Source organism: Manis javanica, chromosome 2 (assembly GCF_040802235.1).
Source record: "Manis javanica isolate MJ-LG chromosome 2, MJ_LKY, whole genome shotgun sequence".
NCBI lineage: Eukaryota > Metazoa > Chordata > Mammalia > Pholidota > Manidae > Manis > Manis javanica.
In genome coordinates this window covers 199,330,742-199,342,394 of record NC_133157.1, presented here as the reverse complement: position 1 = coordinate 199,342,394, position 11,653 = coordinate 199,330,742, and positions in this window count along the sequence as shown.

Below are 11,653 nucleotides of genomic sequence, written 5' to 3'. Positions count from 1 at the left end.
CAATGACATCATGCTTCTTCAGACCATCTAATAATGCCTTAGGTTGGTAGATGGTTCCTTCACCTTGCACATCTCCAGTATCTGGTGATGCTCTTTCTATGCATAGCCTTATCACTAACACTTGGTGAAGATAACTGCAACAGCCCCATTCATTAATTCCAAATACTTAAATAGTATTAACACTTCTCAGAATGTTAACAGTGTTTGTGTAAATATATCAGAGTTCCGTGTAGCTCAGTAAGGGAACCAGCTGGATAATTAAAATAATTTAGGAAAGGGGATTTTTTTTTTAAAGTCTGAAAAAGAACAATGTCAAAATAAGCTGATTTAAACAAAAAACTAGCTCACGTTGACAGGACGATGAAACAGTTATTAGACATCAGGGCCCCAACTGTGAATCCTGTTACATTTTTTCAGTGCTCTCAAATATAAGCCACTTTAGATAATTTTAATTTTTCTAGTAACTTTTTAAAGGAAACAATCTAGTATATCCAAAACATGTCAAACTAATTTTTAACTTGTATTTTTAAATCTTAAAACTCATATTTTACAACTCACCTCAATTCAAACTAGCCACATTTCAAATGTTAAATAGCCATGTGTGACTCATAACTACTCTATTAGCACAACTCTAGCATGACATCAAAAAGTTGCACAACCTTAAGCTAATTCCTAACCTATGCAAGGTGCTTAGTGTCCAAGAATACACAAACCAAGTTTTCTGCCTTCATAGGTCTTAAATCCTAGCACTGAGTCAGACAGCAAACAAATAAAAAATCTAGATAGGTTTTAGAATTAATAGGATGGTCAAGTAGGCCTCATTTAGAAGGGGAAGTTCTGAACAATGACAGAGGTAAGAGAGACAAGAGTTAAGTCTAGAAAAAGCTTTCAGGAGCCTCTTGCATCACCATCAAGGTGACAGAAAAGGACAGATAGAGCAAAGATAGGCATAAGTATGCTGGACGTGTTCAAGATAAGCCAGACCAAACTGGTTAGAACAGAGTGAGAGGGAAAGTAGTGAGAAATTAGGTGGGAGATAACAATGGGCCAGATTCTCAACCTTGCTGCATTTGCAATCACCCAGGGAGTTTTAAATGATGTGTGGGTCCCACTCCATACAGAATGTTTCTCTGGATTCCTATTGCCCACCGAACACAAAATAATTGAATAGGTACATGGATGAAAGGAATTTATAAACTAATGGTTCTCCCACCACAACCCTTGAGTAACAATGCTTCTAGCAGTGTATCTAATTTACTGTGTGGTTTGATGTAATTCCTGACATGCTGACACCAGTACCCAAATTTGAGAAAGATCAAGTGAGAAGTAAACTGGTATTTGTAAATGGTCCAAGGTTGCTTTGCAACTCCTTTTAGTCAACTATAAATCTGGACGTTGGTGCAGAACTTGCAGGGTCTTGTGAAGGAAGATTCTGTGAAATAAAAAGTACCTAAAACAGTGGGTAGCTATTGTAAAAAATGTTTAAAGCGAGAGATTCATATTAGAAAATTGGGTTTCAGAATGTGAATTGAACAGAATAGGATACAAAATAGAATGAAAAGAATAATGATTATTATAAGCACTAAGTAATCTGAGATGCCAGAAAGAACCTAGAGGGTAGTCTCCCTCTGAACATTCCTTCCCTATCAGCACACTATCTTGCCTCTGTCTGCAAGGACCTTCAAGGTGAGCAATCCTAGGCTGCAAAGATGGTGACATAGGAGGTTCTTGAACACCGCTACTCCAGTGAACACACCAAATGTACAGCTACAAATGGAGCAATTTCCTTTGAAATGGAGCAATTCCCTACACATTGAGTGAACAAGAAAATACATCAAAATGAGTAGGAAAGGCTGAGCCACACCCTCACAACAAACTCCACCTCCAGCACAGCTATTTATAATTGAGAGGGAATTCACACCTCCCAGCTTCTCTCTGAAGAGCTAAGCTAAGGACTTGCACCCTACATCTAGTGCTGTAACTTAGGATTCCAAATTGAGGGATGGACCCAAAATACCTAACTCTGGAAGCCAATGGGACTTTGATGCACAAGACTATAGCAAACAAATTCTTAACAGGTGCACAAATACCACAGCTATCTACCCAGGGCTCAGCACAAAGGGAGCAGGCAAAATCATCCAACTCCTAGTCTTTACCTGAAAGAAGTCTTTGCTAATCTAAAAGCTACTGCCTATCTTCTAATTTAACATGCATATAGGGGCTGACTTGATCATCCCTGGAGACCAGGGAAAGCAGTGGACACTTCCCCTCCCCTCTCCTTTTAGCTTACTGCAAGTTGCCAGTATCTCCCAGAAAGAAGCTTGTACATCCGGTGTGGAAGAGATGACTCTGATAGCTTGCATTTTTGCATTATAAGTCCCACAGGACAGTAGCAAACAACAAAGAAGTTGTAATAGGCTCCAGAGCATGCACTCACACACACACACACACCCAGCTGCTACAGACGTAGGCCCAGATCAAAGGAAGCAGGTAAAACTCCCACTACCCCTTTTCTCCCTGTAAGAGAACAAAATGCATATTTTCCAGCTTCCAGCCATCCTTCCTCTAGGTGCAGAGTCCTCCACCCCTTAGGGATACGAACAGATCTGGCACACCCTTAACTACTGAGAGCCACTAACAAAAAGAATTTTGGACAGTTACAAAGGTTTACTGATGAGGTTCATCTACACAAGACAACTCTGTCAATACTGAGAAAAGTGTCTGTTTTATGTAATGTACAAAAAAACCAACACTGACAGTCAAAATAAACAGAGGAATATGTTAAAAATAAAAACAAGATAAATATCCAGAAACATCTTAATGAAACTGACATAAGTGATTTACCTGATGGAGAATTCAAAATAATATAAAGATGCTTACTAAGACTAGGAAAAAATGCATGAATAAAATGAGAATTTCAATAAAGAGATGGAAAATACTGAAAAGCATCAAATCAGTGAAAGAATACCATGACCATACTGAAGAATTCAAGAGGGGTTCAATAACAGACTAGGTCAAGCAAATGATAGGATCAGGAAACTTGAAGACAGCAGTGGGACTCATATCATCAGGGGAGGGAAGAAAATAAAAAGACTGAAGACAGCTGAAGTGGGGCTTATGAAACACTATTAAAAGGATCAATATATACATTATTAGGGGTCCCGAAGAAAGGAGAGAGAAAGACACAGAAAGCTTATCAAAGAAATCATGGCTGAAAACTCCCCTAACTTGGTACCAAAGGACTATATATTTGCAATTTAAAGGCTGTTGCCTAAAGGTCTGTGTTCCAGTTCAGCCTCAATCAAGATACTGATTGAGATTCTTCCCTTTGGGATACTGCCTTGGCACAGTCTCAACCTCTGGAAGCCATTAAAAATAAAATTGGCTGCTTGGACAAGCACAAAAGTTTGAGAGGAAGAACTAAGGCAGGGTTGAACAATAAGGTTCATCTCCCTACAAGTACACTCCTTAAAGACTGGGAAAGGTGGATCTTTTATCTAATGCATAAAAATCAACACAGAGTAAAGGAAAAAGAAGCAACAGAAAAATATGGTACAAGAGAACAAAAAAGGATAAAAACCTCAGAAAAAAGTACTTAATGAAATGAAGACAAGTGATTTACCCAGTAGAGTTCAAAATAATGGTCATAAAGATACCCACCAACTCCAGAGAGAATGGATAAACACAGTGATAACTTGAAAAAAGAAAATATAAGAAATCACCAAATAGACATCACAGAGATGAAGAATACAACTGAGATGAAAAATAACACTACAGGGATTCAACAGCAAACTAGATGAAACAGAAGAAAGAGTCAGTGAACTAAAAGGGCAATGGAACTCACACAATCAGAGTAGCAAAAGAAAAAAGTATGAACAAAAGTGAAAATAACCTGAGGGACTAATGGGATAACTTCAAGAAGACCAGCATTCTCATTAAAGAGGTCTCAGAAGGAGAAGAGAGAGAGAAAGGGACACAAAATTTGTTTGAAGAAATAACGGTTGAAAACTTCCCTAACCTGGCGAAGGAAACAGACATGCAGATCCAGGAAGCCCAGAGAGTTCCACATAAGAGTCCCAGAAAGACCTGCATCAAGATACTTTACAATTAAAATGTTGAAAATTAAAGAGAAGGAGAGAATATTAAAAGCAGAAGGAGTAAAAGAACTTGTTATGTGCAAGTGAAACACAATATGACTATCAGCAGATTTTTTTCAGCAGAATCTTTGCAGGCCAGAAGGGAGTGGCATGACATATTCAAAGTACCAGAAAAATAAAAAATATTCTACCCAGCAAAGTTGCCATTCAAAATCAAATTCAAGGTAAAGAGTTTTCCAAAGAAGCAAACAGTAAAGGAGTTCATCACAACTAAACTGGCCTTACAAGAAGTGTTAAAGGAGCTTATTTCAGCTGAAAAAAAGAGGGGGAACTAATTAGTAAGAAGAAAACATATGAAAGTATAAATCTCACTGGTAAAGGTGGAGGATTAACCACTTACAAAGCTACTATGAAGGTTAAAAGACAAACAGTAAAAATAATGACAACTATAATAATTAGTTGAAGGATACACAAGATAAAAAAATATAACATGACATAAAATGTAGAGTAGGGGAGAGTCTAAAAGTGTAGGGTTTTTTTAAATGTGTTCAGATATAAGTTACTATCAACTTAACTGGCACATAAGTAGGATGATATATGTGAACCTCCCAGTAACCACAAAGAAAAAACTAAGAGTAAATACATAAAAGCAAATGAGGAAGGAATCTAAACATAAACATAACATTAAAGAAAGTCATCAAACCATGAGGGAAGAGATAAAGAGAAGGCACATAGAGAAATTACACAACAGCCAGAAAACATTTAATAAAATGGCAATACATATACATCTAGCAATACTTACTCTAAATGTAAATGGACTAAATGCCCCAATCAAGATACAGAGTGGCTGAAGGGATGAAAAAACAAGACCCATCTATATGCTGTCTACAAGAGACTCACTGTAGATGTAAGGACATACACAGACTGAAAGTGAGGGATAGAAAAAGATATTCCATGCAAATGGAAAGGCAAAGAAAATTGGGTTAGCTATACTTAAGACAAAATATATTTAAACATCATAAGAGACTGAGGAGCATTACATAATGACAGAGAGGATGATCCAACAAGAGGAGATAACATTTGCAAATATTTATGCACCTAAGATAGGAACATCTAAATATATATATATATATAAGGCACATACTACCAGAACAAAAGGGGAAATAGATAGCAAAACAAAAGTAGGGGACTTTAATACCCCCACTTTCATCAATAGGTAGATCATCCAGACAGAAAATCAATAAAGAAACATCAACCCCAATGACACATTAGACTAGATGGGCTTAATAGATAAATATGGAACACTCCATCAAAAAGCAGCAGAATAAACATTCTTCTCAAATGTACATGGAAAATTCTCCAGGATAGATAGTGTATGGGGCTCCAAAACAAGTCTTAATACATTTAAAAATATTGAAATCATATCAAGCATATAATGGTATGAAACTAAAAATCAATTAAAAGAAGAAAACTGGAAAATTCGCAAATATGTGGAGATTAAACAAGCCAAAGAACATTCAATGGGTCAAAGCAGAAATCAAGAAAACAACAAAAATGGAAATAAAATATACCAAAACTTATGGGATGCAGCAAAAGCAGTTCTAAGAGAGAAAGTTCATAGTGATAAATGCCTACATCAAGAATCAGGACAACTCTCAAACTACCTATCTTTACACCTCAAGGAACTGAAAAAGGGGGTGAATCCCAATGGTAGCAGAAGGAAGGAACTAAAAAAGATTAGGAAAGACCAATGACACTAAGAGCTGGTTCTTTGAAAAGATGAAGAAAATTAATGGACTTTTAGCTCCACTCATCAAGAAGAAAATAGAACTGAAAGACAATCATGAATGAAAAGAGATGTTACAACTGATACCAGAAATACAAAGGATTATGCCAACAAATTGACAACCTAGAAGAAATGGAAAAATTCTGAAAAACATAGAACCCACCAGCACTGAATCATGACAAAATAGAAAATCTGAATAGACCAAACACAACTAAAGAGATTAAATCAATAACCAAAAACTTCCCAACAAACAAAATCCCAGGATCAGATGGCTTCACTGATAAATTCTGCCAAACATTCAAATAATTAATACTAGTCATCCTCAAACTCTTCCAAAAAATTCAGAAGAGGGGGAATACCAGCAAATTCATTTTACCAAGTTAGCATTACCCTGACACCAAAGCCAGACAAGGATTCCATGAAAGAATTACAGGCCAGTATCCCAGATGAATAGACCAAATATTCTTAACAAAATATTAGTAAACCAAATTCAACAATACATTAAAAAAGCATCATTGACCATAATCAAGTGGGATTTACTCTAGCAATACAAGGTTCACACCTGCAAATCAATCAAATGTGATATTCATTTAAAAAATGAAACATAAAAAATATACCATCAGATACAGAAAAAGAATTTAATGAAATTTTAAGTTTACCTATGATAAAAACTTTCAACAAAATGGGCATAGAGAAAATTTACCCCAACATAATAAGTGACAGATATGACAAAGCCACAGCTAACATCATACTTTGTGGTGAAAAGCTGAAAGCTTGAAAGCTTTTTTTTCCTCTAAGACCAGAAACTGGACAAGGATGCCCACTCTTCACCATAGTTTTGGAAGTCCTAGCCAATAAAATTAGGCAAAAATAAATAAATAAATAAAGGGCATCCAAATTGGAAAAGAAGAAATAAAACTCACTCTTGGCAGATGGTATGATGTTACATATAGAAAAACCTAAAGACTCCACCAAAAAATTGTTAGAATAAACAAATTCAGTAAAGATACAAATACAAGACAAATTTGAAAAAATAAGTAGCATTTCTAACAAAGAAATTAAGAGACTAATCTCATTTATAACTGTATCAAAAAGAATAAAAAACTAGGAACAAATTTAACAAAGGAGGTGATAGACCTGTAGACTGAAACAGTAAGATATTGATGAAAGAAACTGAAGATGACAAACCAATGGAAAGGTATTCTGTGCTCATATATTGGAAGAATTAATATTATTAAAATGTCCAGAATACCCAAAGCAATCTACAGATTTAATGTAATCTCTATCAAAATTGCAATGTCTTTACACAGAAATAGAACAAGCAACCCTAAATTTACATGGAATCACAAAAGACCCCAAGTAGCCAAAGGAATCTTAAGAAAGAAAGAAGTTGGAGGCATCACACCTCCTGATTCCAAACTATATTACAGTGCTATAGGGATCTCAAAAATACTGGATTTTTATTGGCATAAAAACAAACCTATAGATCAATGGAAAAGAACAGAGCCCAGAAGTAAACCCACACATATATGATCTATTAATTATTGACCAAGGGACCAAAAATATTCAATGGGAAAAAGACAGTCTTTCAGTAAATGGTATTGGGTTAATTAGCTAGACACAGACAAAAGAAAGAAAATAGACCCCTATCTTACACGATATACAAAAATTAACTCAAAGTGGAATAAAGATTTGAATGTAAGACCTGAAACAATAAAACTTAGAAGAAAACATAAGAGGTAAGCTCTCTGACATCAGTTTTGGTAATGAACTTTTGGGTTTGACAACAAAAGCAAAAATAAGTGGGGTGACATCAATCTAAGAAGCTTTTGCACAGAAAAGGAAGCCATCAACAAAATGAAAAGGCAGCATACAGAATGGGAGAAAATCTTTTCAAATCATAGATCTGATACAGGGTTAATATCCAAAATGTACAAAGAATTCAACAACTCAATAGCAAAAAAAAATCTGATTAAAAATCGACAGAGGAAGTGAATAGCCATTGTTCCAAAGAAGGCATACAGATGGCCAAAAGGCACATAAAAATGTGTTCAACATCTCTAATCATTGGAAAAATACAAATCAAAACCACAATGAGAAATCACCTCACACTATTAGAATGGCTATCATCAAGATATAAGACATCAGAAAAGATAAGAAATAAGAAGTGTTGGTGAGGAGGTAGGTAAAAAGGGAACTCTTGTGCATTGTTGGTGGGAATGTAAATTGTGCAGCCACTGTGGAAAACAGTGTGGAGTTTCCTAAAAAAATTAAAAATAGAACGTATAATCCAGCAATTCCACTTCCAGGAATATATGCAAAGGAAATGAAAATAGGATCTAAAAAAAACCTGCACCCCCATGTTCATTGCAGCATTATTCACAATAGCCAAGATATGGAAACAACCCAAGTATCCACCAATGGATTAATGGATAAAGAAAATGTATATATACCCCCACACTCCCCAACACACAGTGGAATATTATTCATCATGAGAAAGGAAACCCTGCCTTTTGTGACAACATGGATGGGCCTTGAGCGCATTAGGCCGAGTGAAGTAAGTCAGAGAAAGACAAATATTGTACATCACATATATGGAGAATCTAAAAAACCTGAAAAACCTCATAGAAATAGAGAGTAGAATGGTATTTTCCAGAAGTTGAGTGTGGGGTAATAGAAATGGAAAGATACTGGTCAAGGAATATAAATTTCCAGTAATAAAATGAATAAGTTCTGGGGATCTAATGCACATCATAGTTATTATAGTTTATAATACTGAATTACACACTTGAAAGCTGCTAAAAGAGATCTTAAATTTCTTACCATAAAAAAGAAATGGTAATTATGTGATGAAATAGAGGTATTAGGTTAATTGTGGTAATCATTTTGCAATATATATCAAATTACCATGTTGTACAACACTTATATAATGTTGTATGCTAATTAGATCTCAATAAAGCTGGAAGGAAGAAAATGAATGTATTATGTGTATTATAGTTAATTGCATTACTTTTGCACCATCTTAGAAGGGAATTGCTAGTTTTAAGATATCTTCTAGGATCTTCTTCCAAACAAACTGTGTAATGCTAAATAATTGGAAAATAGTCACAAATTCTCAGAAGTCAGAAGAGATCCTCAATAGTCATTAGTGAGAGTCCTACCCAAAAGCAGGTGAATAATCCATATGATCTAGAAATACCCCACCTGTTAGAATTCTAAGGTGATATGATCTACTGGTTTATATAGTAGCATTGTACATGTCTCCTATCATCTTTTGAAACCATATAAAAAAGTGAGAGAATATCAAGTTAGATACAAAGATCACTGACTTCACTATCAGGCACACCTGGATTTAAAGCCCAGGTCTATCACTTACCTCTAGGGTGCCCTGGGCAAACTTATTCCCTTCTCAGAACTTCAATTTACTTTTCCATAAAGTGTATAACAATACCTATGCCTCCTGGGGTTGGTGAGGATTAAGTGAAATATTCCACAAATGCAACAGGCATCAAGCCAGGGCAGCAGCTGGTATCTGAAAAGTATAAGTAAAGACGTAGTAACACCTTTCTAAGCATTTTTCTTTTTTCATTATATTTACATTATTACAACAAGCAATTAATTTCTGTAAGTCTCTCCTATAAAAATCATTTATTTAAAAATTAATCTCTTTTAAAACCTGGAAGCCAAGGGGCATACATAGACAAGCTGCCACATTCTATAAGAATGGAAAGCATGCCCTGGGCATGAACTCCCAGGTAAAGTTGGTAGCCCCCGAGCATTAGTAGGTGAATAGGTCATTTTGAAAGTAAGGAACCACTTTGCCTACCTTCTTCTCCTGCCTGATAGCCTTGCTTTCATGCTGTCTCCTGTAAACATTTACACATTATAGTCAACTAGCAAGTCAACACAGGAACCTTTATAATGGTGGAAGGACAGAGCAGTTCTTAGTTCCAGAACACACTCCCACAGGCATCTGCTTTTTGTTCTCTCCCAGCTGTGCTTCAGTCATGAGTGCAAGTGCTCCTAGAGTGGCCAGGTGTACAGCAACAGAGGGTGACGAGGGACAGTGGTGGCCTGGATAAAGAGGTGTTGGGGAGACAGGGCCTGCTAAAATCTCACCAACGGCTAGTTCAGTAAAGAGGATCCAGCATTGCCACATTGTGGGCTTTGTCAAGAGGTCAGGAATCTATATTCATATGGGAGGGAACATTCCTGATTTTTAAGTGTGATGTATGATTCAAAATTGTTTTCAACATCATACAGGCCAGCCATCTCCAGACAGATTTAGCCCATTAGCCTCAGATGTGTGGCTTCTGATGAACCAAAGTGTGAAGACCATAAAGAAAATGATTTTGTGCCACTAAAACAAGGCTCCTTGGGCTGAAAAAGCATTTGACAAAATATAACATCCATTCATGATAAAAAAGACTCTTCACAAAATGAGTATAGATGTTATGTACCTCAACATAATAAAGGCCATACACAACAAACCCACAGCTGAAAGCTTTCCTTCTAAGATCGGGAACAAGATGAGGATGCCCACTCTCACCTCTTTTATTCAATATAGTACTAGAGGTTCTAGTCACAGCAGTCAGACAACACAGAGAAATAAAAGGCATCCAAATTGGTAAGAAAGAAGTTAAAATGTCACTATTTGCACACAACATGATATACATTGAAAACCCTAAAGACTCCACCAAAAAACTATTAGAACTAATAGCTGAATTCAGCAAAGTTGCAGGATACAAAATTAATACACAAACCTGTTGCATTCCTATATACTAACAACAAACTAGCAGAGAGAGAAATCAGAAAAACAATCGCATTTACAATTGAATCTAAAAGAGTAAAATACCTAGAAATAAACCTAACCAAGGAAGTGAAAGACCCATACCCTGGAAACTACAATACACTCCCCAGAAAAATTAAAGAAGAGCACCAATAAATGGAAATACATCCCATGCTCATGGCTAGGAAGAACTAATATTGTCAAAATGGCCATCCTGCCTACAACAATCTACAGATTCAGTGCAATCCCTATCAAAATACAAACAGCATCCATCAACAAACTAGAACAAATAGTTCTAAAATTTATATGGAACCACAAAAGACCCTGAATAGCCAAAGCAATCCTAAGAAGGAAGAACAAAGCTGGGGGGATTATGCTCCCCAACTTCAAGCTCTATTGCAAAGCCACAGTAATAAAAATAATTTGGTACTGGTACAAGAACAGAACCAAGGATTAATGGAACAGACTAGAGAGCCCAGATATAAACCCATGGATATACGGTCAATTAATATATGATAAAGGAGCCATGAATATACAATAGGGAAAAGACAGCCTCTTCAACAACTGGTGGTTGGCAAAACTGGACAGTTACATAAGGGAATGAAACTGGATTACTGTATAACTCCATACACAAAAATAAACTTGAAATGGATCAAAGACCTGAATATAAGTCATGAAACCATAAAACTCATAGAAAAAACATAGGCAAAAATATCTTGAATATAAACATGAGCAACTTTTTCCTCAACACATCCCCTCAGGCAAGGAAAACAAAATAAAATATGAACAATTGGAACTACATCAAACAAAAAACTTCTGTACAGCAAAGGACACCATCAGCAGTACAAAAAGGCATCCTACAGTAAGAGAGAATATATTCACAAACAACTTATCTGATAAGGGGTTAACATCCAAAATATAGAAAGAGCTCACATGCCTCAACATCCAAAAAACAAATAACCTGATTAAAAAATGGGCAGA